A 7,845-nucleotide genomic window follows, 5' to 3' on the forward strand; every position below is an offset into this window, starting at 1 on the left:
TCTGACCGCTCGCAGTTTGTGTTGGCAGGGGGGCAGAGGTTGACCTCGAGGCGCCTCGCTTAGGGGGTGCCGCAAGGGTCGGTCCTTTCACCCCTTCTGTTCAACATTTATGTGACGCCGCTGGGTGAGATCATCCATGGTTTTGGGGTGAGAGTCCATCAGTACGCTGATGACACCCAGCTGTACATCTCCACCCCAAACCACCCCAATGATGCTCTTGATGTGATGTCCCGCTGCCTGGAGGCTGTGCGGGTCTGGATGGGGAGAAATAGGCTCAAGCTCAACCCTTCCAAGACTGAGTGACTGTGGCTTCCGGCATCCCGGTGTAGTCAGTGGTGCTATCACTGACTATTGGGGGTGAATATTTGCCCCCCACAGAGAGGGCTCGCAATCTGGGTGTCCTCCTGGACTCACGGCTGTCTTTAGAAGAGCATATGATGGCTGTAGACAGGGGGGCTTTTTATCAGGTTCGCCTGATATGCCAGTTGCGTCCCTTTCTGGACCGGGAAGCCTTGTGCATGGTCACTCACGCCCTTGTCACCTTCCGTCTGGACTATTGTAATGCTCTTTACGTGGGGCTCCCTTGAAGAGCACTCGGAGGCTCCAGCTGGTCCAGAATGCGGCCTCACGGGTGGTTATGGTGCACCTCATTACGCCCATATAACACCTCTCCTGCGCGAGCTGCATTGGCTCCCAGTGGTCTTCCGGGTGCAATTCAAGGTGTTGATCACCACCTTTAAAGGCATAGGACCAGGATATTTACGGGACCGCCTTCTGCCACCAATAGCCTCCCACCGACCAGTCCGCTCCCACAGAGAGGGACTACTCAGGGTACCGTCGGCCAAGTTATGTCAGCTGGCGATACCCAGGAGGAGACCCTTTTCTGTCGGAGCTCCTGCCCTTTGGAATGAATTGCCCCCGGATATTCGTAACATCTCTGACCTCCGGGTCTTTCGCTGTGCCCTCAAGACCCTACTGTTCCGACAGATGGGGCTGTCTAACTGAATGATTTTAAATTGGGTTTTAATATTGGGTTTTTAAAATTTGGCCAAAACTATTTAATGATTTTAATTAATTTTAATTATGATATTGTATATTTATGTTTTTAATCTTGGCTGTACACCGCCCCGAGTCCTTCGGGAGAAGGGCGGTATATAAATAAAATTATTATTATTGTTGTTGTTGTTATTGTTGTTGTTGTTGTTATAAGGTCATGTGATTGCAAGTCACTACAACCATCATAAATGTGAGGCAGTTGCTAAGCACCCGAATTTTTTTTTTATTTGATTTATATGCCGCCCTTCTCCGGAGACTCAAGGCGGCTTACAATGTGTTAAGCAATAGCCTTCATACTTTCGTATATTTTATACAAAGTCAGCTTATTGCCTCCACAATCCGGGTCCTCATTTTACCTACTTTAGAAAGGACGGAAGGCTGAGTCAACCTTGAGCCTGTGAGATTTGAACTTGCAGTAATTGCAGGCAGCTGATGTTAATAACAGTGCCTTAGTCTGCTGCGCCACCAGGGCTCATTGCGATCATATGACAGGGAATGGTGCAACAGCCATAACTTTGAGGATGGGTCATAAGTCATTTTTTTCTGATACCAATGGTGACTTCGAACCATTGTTAAACAAACAGTCGTAAGTTAAGGACTACTTGTATGCTGTTTATTGCTAGGAACAGTTTAAACTTCAATGTTCCAGCCAGTCTGAACAGTTGTTCATGTGTCTGAATAGCAAGCTATAATAAGTATCTTCAAAATAACTATTATTTTGCATGTTCAACATGAATAAAAGAAAAATCATGCCTTTTTCTTTTAGGATAACTTTCTACATTGTTTAGAAAGCAACAATTCTTCCATACCATGTTTGGAACTGATTGTGAATATTTTTTACCATAATGTTGGCATTAGATTATATACCTATGGCAGATGGGACAAGGTCAACAAGGTAGCTTACCTCACTTTTATATAACTATAAATGTCAGACAATAAAACTAAGGGAAGCGAAGGATACTATTTTGTATTACTTATTATGTTTGTCCCCACTTCTCTATGACCGTGTTATTTCAAGTTATTATTTCAAGTATTGTTCATCTAGTTTTCATAATAATAAAGTACAAAAGGTAAATAAGTTGCGTCTGAGCACTGTATTTGAAAATTAGGCCCTGGATGGAAAAACTGGCTTCCAGTAAAATTAACTATTACCCTTAGTCCTTTTTTTTTTCACAGTAGCCTAATCTGAGATTTGGTAAAGCTTTCTTTTGAAGTTAATAATAATTGACAGCTTTGAAGAGGTGTCCACAGAACATTCAGTTTGGACTATTTGTAGCATTGGCTCAGCTAGTTACTACAAGGAATGCAAAGGGGGTTGTTTCCTTATCTGAAAAGCAAGAGAAGTGGTGTTCCAATGTTGGCACAAGAGGCTTTTCAGATTTTAAAAAGAGACAAAAGATCAAGGTCAGTAGCTTATCTGAGCACCTTTAACTGCTCTTAATTGCTCATTCTATATCACTAAGTGTCCCAAGTAGCAGTAATTCTTGCTTTTGCTCAGAATCTTATCTTTCATTTTTGATTATGTGATCGTAAATTATGGCACTATATATCCTGACATTGCATTTTATTTAGGAATTAAATTCTATGTTTCATTCCATTTTAATAAGCATACCGCAAAAATGAGAGTATACTGTGTATAATTAGTCCAGTTTAAGAATAATCTAAGTTATATCTTTAGGCCAGATACAGAAAATAATTTTATCCACATGTGATTAGTTTTTAGACATTGAAATATCTACTAAATGTTTATACAGACACATACACACATAAACACACGTGTGTACACATGCGTGTGCACACACACACACACATGTGCACTGTATTTCTTTCCCTCATTATCATTTCTTTGGGTGGAAAAGAAACTTATTTCTCTCTTACAGGATTAAAAATATGTTACGCTAACACTGACAGGGTACTGATTATATATTAATTATAAGAGATTAAGAAATCTCTTATAAGCGATTTCTCTTATAAGAGAGCTCCATTGAACAGTGCTCCCTTCAGAGATATGCATCTTCTCATAATTCAGTTAAAACCTAAGAAGAGATCATGAGAAATTTTTTAATGGGTTATTTTTAGAAGCGCAGGGAAATTATACAGTGATAGAAAGATGCATCAGAGAAAACAAAATCTTCAAACAATAGCAATAGCACTTAGACTTATATTCTGCTTCACAGTGCCCGCTCTAAGCGGTTTACAGAGTCAGCATATTGCCCCCAACAATCTGGGTCCTCATTTTATAAATAAAGATAGCTTACAAATATGGTCAAAATGCAATTTAAAAGCATTCTAACTAGTGGTGGGTTTGAAAAATTTTTACTACCAGTTCTGTGGGCATGGCTTGGGCGTGGCGTGGCTTGGTGGGCATGGCAGGGGAAGGATACTCTAAAATCTCCATTCCCACCCCACTCCAGGAGAAGGATACTGCAAAATTCCCATTTCCTCCCAATCAGCTGGGACTTGGGAGGCAGAGAATAGATGAGGGCGGGGCCAGTCAGAATTTTTACTACCGGTTTTCCGAACTACTCAAAATTTCCATTACCGGTTCTCCAGAACTGGTCAGAACCTGCTGAAACCCACCTCTGATTCTAACTGCATTTCTGATAGATTGCAAATAAAAAGGCCAAAATAATTTCAGATACCTGAAGCACAGTAAAGCATAATATTATCTCATATTGTCTTTTACTGTAAAACTCAACTATATAGCAGCATCTAACCAACCTTGGCTGATCTTGAAAAAATAAACAGGATTGATCTAGTTACTAAACGAATGGGAGACCAGCAGCAGATCAAAGGGCTGTAGACCTGGGAAGAAGAAGAAGAAAAACCAAAGCAAAAGCTAAGTATTTTATAATTCACCCTAAAATGTTCATTAATATATCTACTTGGTGTAAGTATCAAAAGTCAAGGTGAACTTGAAGTACTAGCCATTTTGAAAAGGAATCATGGATATTATTTTTAAAGAACTGGGGAAACCAGAAAAGTGTCATTTCCTTTCAGATTGTCCCTTCAAGCAATCTTTCATAAGGTGATATTAGAACAGTTTCTATTGATAATTAATAGATTTTGCTATTGCAGGCAGATTGCCTGACCGAGTGAAAACTCTTCAATAGATAAGCATTCATGATGATATAGGATTTTTAAATTCTGAATACTTAGAGCAAGATGACGAACTACTATTTCTTTTTTAAACGTTACGTTTATTTTGCTCAGTGCTTAAAGATGCAGAAAATGTTATCTTTAACTTGTTTTTTTCATGCTCTCTCTATTAGACCTAATATTAAACCATATCTAAAGTATCACCCATAATGCTTTGACAAATCCACTTCAACCACAGCATTGCCCTTCATTCTGACTTCAAAATATTCACCTATTCTCCTGGATTTGTACTGTTTAGCCCAGAGATAAAGGTAAGCTTCTATTTTTAATATCAATGGATTATATCTTCCTGTTATATGCCTAGATTCAATAGAGTGTTTTCAATCTAAGCACATCTATTTTGAAGAAACCAGTAATGCCATTGTGTGACAATAACTGTAGTTATTACAAAGCTAGATAATATTTTTAAAAAATTAACAATCTTTAATTTAATTAATTCAATTGCTGCAATTCTCTCTACCCGTCTTTTTTTCCTGAGGATTGTTCCCAGTGTTAGCCTTCTTATTTGACAACCGTTATGATAAATTACCATGACTGCATATACTACATGTATGATACACCAAACTCTGCAGATTAAAATTTTAAGGCTAAACAAAACAGGCCGGCCTGGCCTAACTTTTTCTTTTCCCTTTTTAATTCAAATGATGAATTTAAATTTGTCTTTAAAATATTAGGGTTGTTTAAATTGTCACGGGCCAAATTATTTAATCAGATTTTATACTGTTTTTAAATTTTGTAATTTATGTGTTTTATCTGTCTGTTCGCCACCCTGAGTCCTGCGGGAGTAGGAGTAGGTATATAAATCTAATCTAATAAAAATAAAATAAATAAAAACCAGGACTAAGAGATGAATGGCATAGGAATGTGGTGGTCTTAGTCTGTCAATCGCTTTCATCAGTGAATGCCCCTCTCGGGGCCACAAGCCACCCAGCAAAACCAAGTTTCAATACCCTTCCAGAAGGCCAAAAGAGTGGGACCAATTCTCATTTCCAGTGGTAGAGTGTTCCACAGGCTCGGTTCCCCTTGACGCCACCTGTCAAAATAACTTAGCAAACAAGGTCTATAGCAGGCCTCTTTCGCAGGTGCAAGTAAGGTGGGCTAGTTCCTTTGTGATGAAACAGCTCTTCAGATACCCTGGACATATACCATATAGGGCTGTATTAAACAATACCTTGAATTGGACCCAGAGGCAAGCTAATAATTAATGCAACTTGTACAATAGCAGTGTTACAAGTGCCACCCTAGGGTCCCCAGAATCTATGCACCACTGCATTCTGCATCAGCTGTAGCTTCCAAATACTCTTCAAGGATATCCCTATGTAGAAGATATTGCAGTAATCCAACTGAGAGATGACTAGGGCATGAGTGATTGTGCAGGGCCTCACAGTTCAGATAAGGGCACAAGTGGCACACAACATGGAAAATATCTTACAATTACCTGCATTACAAGTCATTGTAATTGTAATATTAGATGGTTGCAGTTGAGATTTGTGCTAGCCATTTCAATCATACATGACTTTTATCCTTCCTTGCATTTAAATAATGTACGATGCTTATTTTCCTAATCCATTCACCCACCTTCAAATTTATTTTGCAGTTCTCCTCATTCTTTTCACCCAGTGTCTTTTCCCATGATATCTGCTGCTTACTGCAAAGAATGTTAATGTCGTTTTAAAGTTTGTTACATTCAATCAATAAGATAGCCTTTCTTCAGCATTAACAATGGAATTCTATCACCTACTTCACCTCAATGAACAAAATAATAAATTGAGCCTTAGGCAACTCCTCTAACACTATGGCCACCTCCCAATATATGCCTCTTCCAAGTACTATACTGTACTTCCAAGTACAGTAACTGTCTTAAGACAGTTCTTTTGGGAGCTTGTTTCTACTACAACTAGTTAAAATATGTGCTTAATTTAATGTCTTTGTAAGATTCAAGTAATACAATCAGTGTCAATTTTTTATTGGTTGGCTAGTTGGCTGGTTTGCTACTACAGCAGCCCAGTCAATTATTGCTAGGGGTTATATCTCTGTCTCTCCCACCACAAAAGTCTTTCATATATTTCAATTTAGATTAAGAAGTGAGATAAATCCATTCTCCCAAGCATGCTCATGTTTTAATGCTGAAGTGGAAAACTGTATCACCCAGAGTACATTCCAATTTATGCCTTTGGACAGAATGGCCTACTGCCAACACAATTGACCTGCTGAGCAACTGATCCATTTGCAAGTAAAGATAGAAGAAAATGCCATAGAAAAGCTATATATTGTTATTACATTATATCAATTATTGTGTGAGTAAATATGGAGTATTTGTGGCACCTATGTATCAAAAAAGAACAGAGAGGCAAGAGAATGTGCAAATTAGGGAACAATTGTACAAATTCCTCATGGAAGCAAAGTTTTAAGATCTTCGAAATAAAAATATAATCAATCAAAAGAAATAAAGAAATAAAACAATATCATTGATTGTACAGATTGTGACAAAATGTGGAAATATGAAAGATAAAATGTATGCCAGAGCATATGCTGATTATTCTTCTAAGAAAGTCGATGAGGTTGATAAACACTGGCCGGGGAAACTGGGAGATAAAGTCCATACATCTTAAAATTGAGCCACCCTGCTCTAAACAATGAGGGAAGAAAGGGGCTATTTAAAAAACTGGACATCACATATGCTAGATGCTGCAAATCTAAAAACAAATAATCCAAAACCTAATGTCCATGGCCTTCATTCTGAAAACTATCAGTCCTTATCTTTTCCAAGTGTGATTTCTCTATCTCCAGAAACTAGCTAATGGGGAAGAAAAAAATTCAAGAGAGAGATAAAATGGGTGGCCTCATTTGGTGTACATATTACAAATGGCATATGTTAGAATAGCACAAAAATGTTCCCATATCTGTATACTTTTATCCCACCCAGATGAGCAACTTATGTATTTCATGAATCATGTTTTGAAATGAATACAACCAAAGAGCTAGCAACATTTCTTTGCAGTGAATCATTAGCAAAGATACAAGCAGTATATCTTAAGCCATCTATCCCACCAATTTAATCAGTTAAATCTTTGGCTTCCACTTATTTTTAACTCTTTGTTCCTGTATGTCATATTTGAACTTCCTTTAGCTGATGGGAATAACAGATTAAATATTATGTTGACACTGTTTTAATACAGGAGTTGGGGAGAGGAGCATTTCTCAAGAAAATTTATGGTTCCCTTGATTTCAATGTTGATCTTTTGATTGTATTTTAAATCCTATCCAGTGGTGAAATTCAGCAGGCTCTATCCGGATCGCGCGATCCGATAGCGCCAGCTGCAGGAGGCTCTGCCCGCCCACCCAGACATCATCACATCCCATTTTTGACATGGTCTGCGCATGTGCGGAGGAGGTCCGTGTGAGTGTAGCGAATATAAGTGAATACCATCCCTGATCCTATCCTATTTTATCTTCCCCAATTTTTAATTCTCTATGTTTTTAATTGGATACGAGTTTTTTCCAGTGTTTAACCTGAGTGTTGTTCAGTTTCTTTTTTAAACTCAGCTCTTATATGTTTTATTCTAAAATGAAAAGGAAATAAACTATCTTCAACGTGCCTGATTTATATTAAATTGCTTGGGGCATTTA

General features: G+C 38.3%; 1 long non-coding RNA gene across 1 annotated transcript; it reads left to right on the forward strand.

Annotated features, from left to right (window-relative positions):
- The first annotated feature begins 2,369 nt into the window (after positions 1 to 2,369).
- On the forward strand, positions 2,370 to 6,680 carry LOC117679868 (uncharacterized). The gene is made up of 3 exons (XR_004595474.2): positions 2,370 to 2,460; positions 3,763 to 4,466; positions 6,292 to 6,680. It is a non-coding gene; the product is annotated as an uncharacterized LOC117679868 (long non-coding RNA).
- Positions 6,681 to 7,845: the final 1,165 nt, after the last annotated feature.

The sequence above is a fragment of the Pantherophis guttatus genome, chromosome 8 (genome assembly GCF_059756535.1).
Source record: "Pantherophis guttatus breed Tessera chromosome 8, ASM5975653v1, whole genome shotgun sequence".
Classification (NCBI taxonomy): domain Eukaryota; kingdom Metazoa; phylum Chordata; class Lepidosauria; order Squamata; family Colubridae; genus Pantherophis; species Pantherophis guttatus.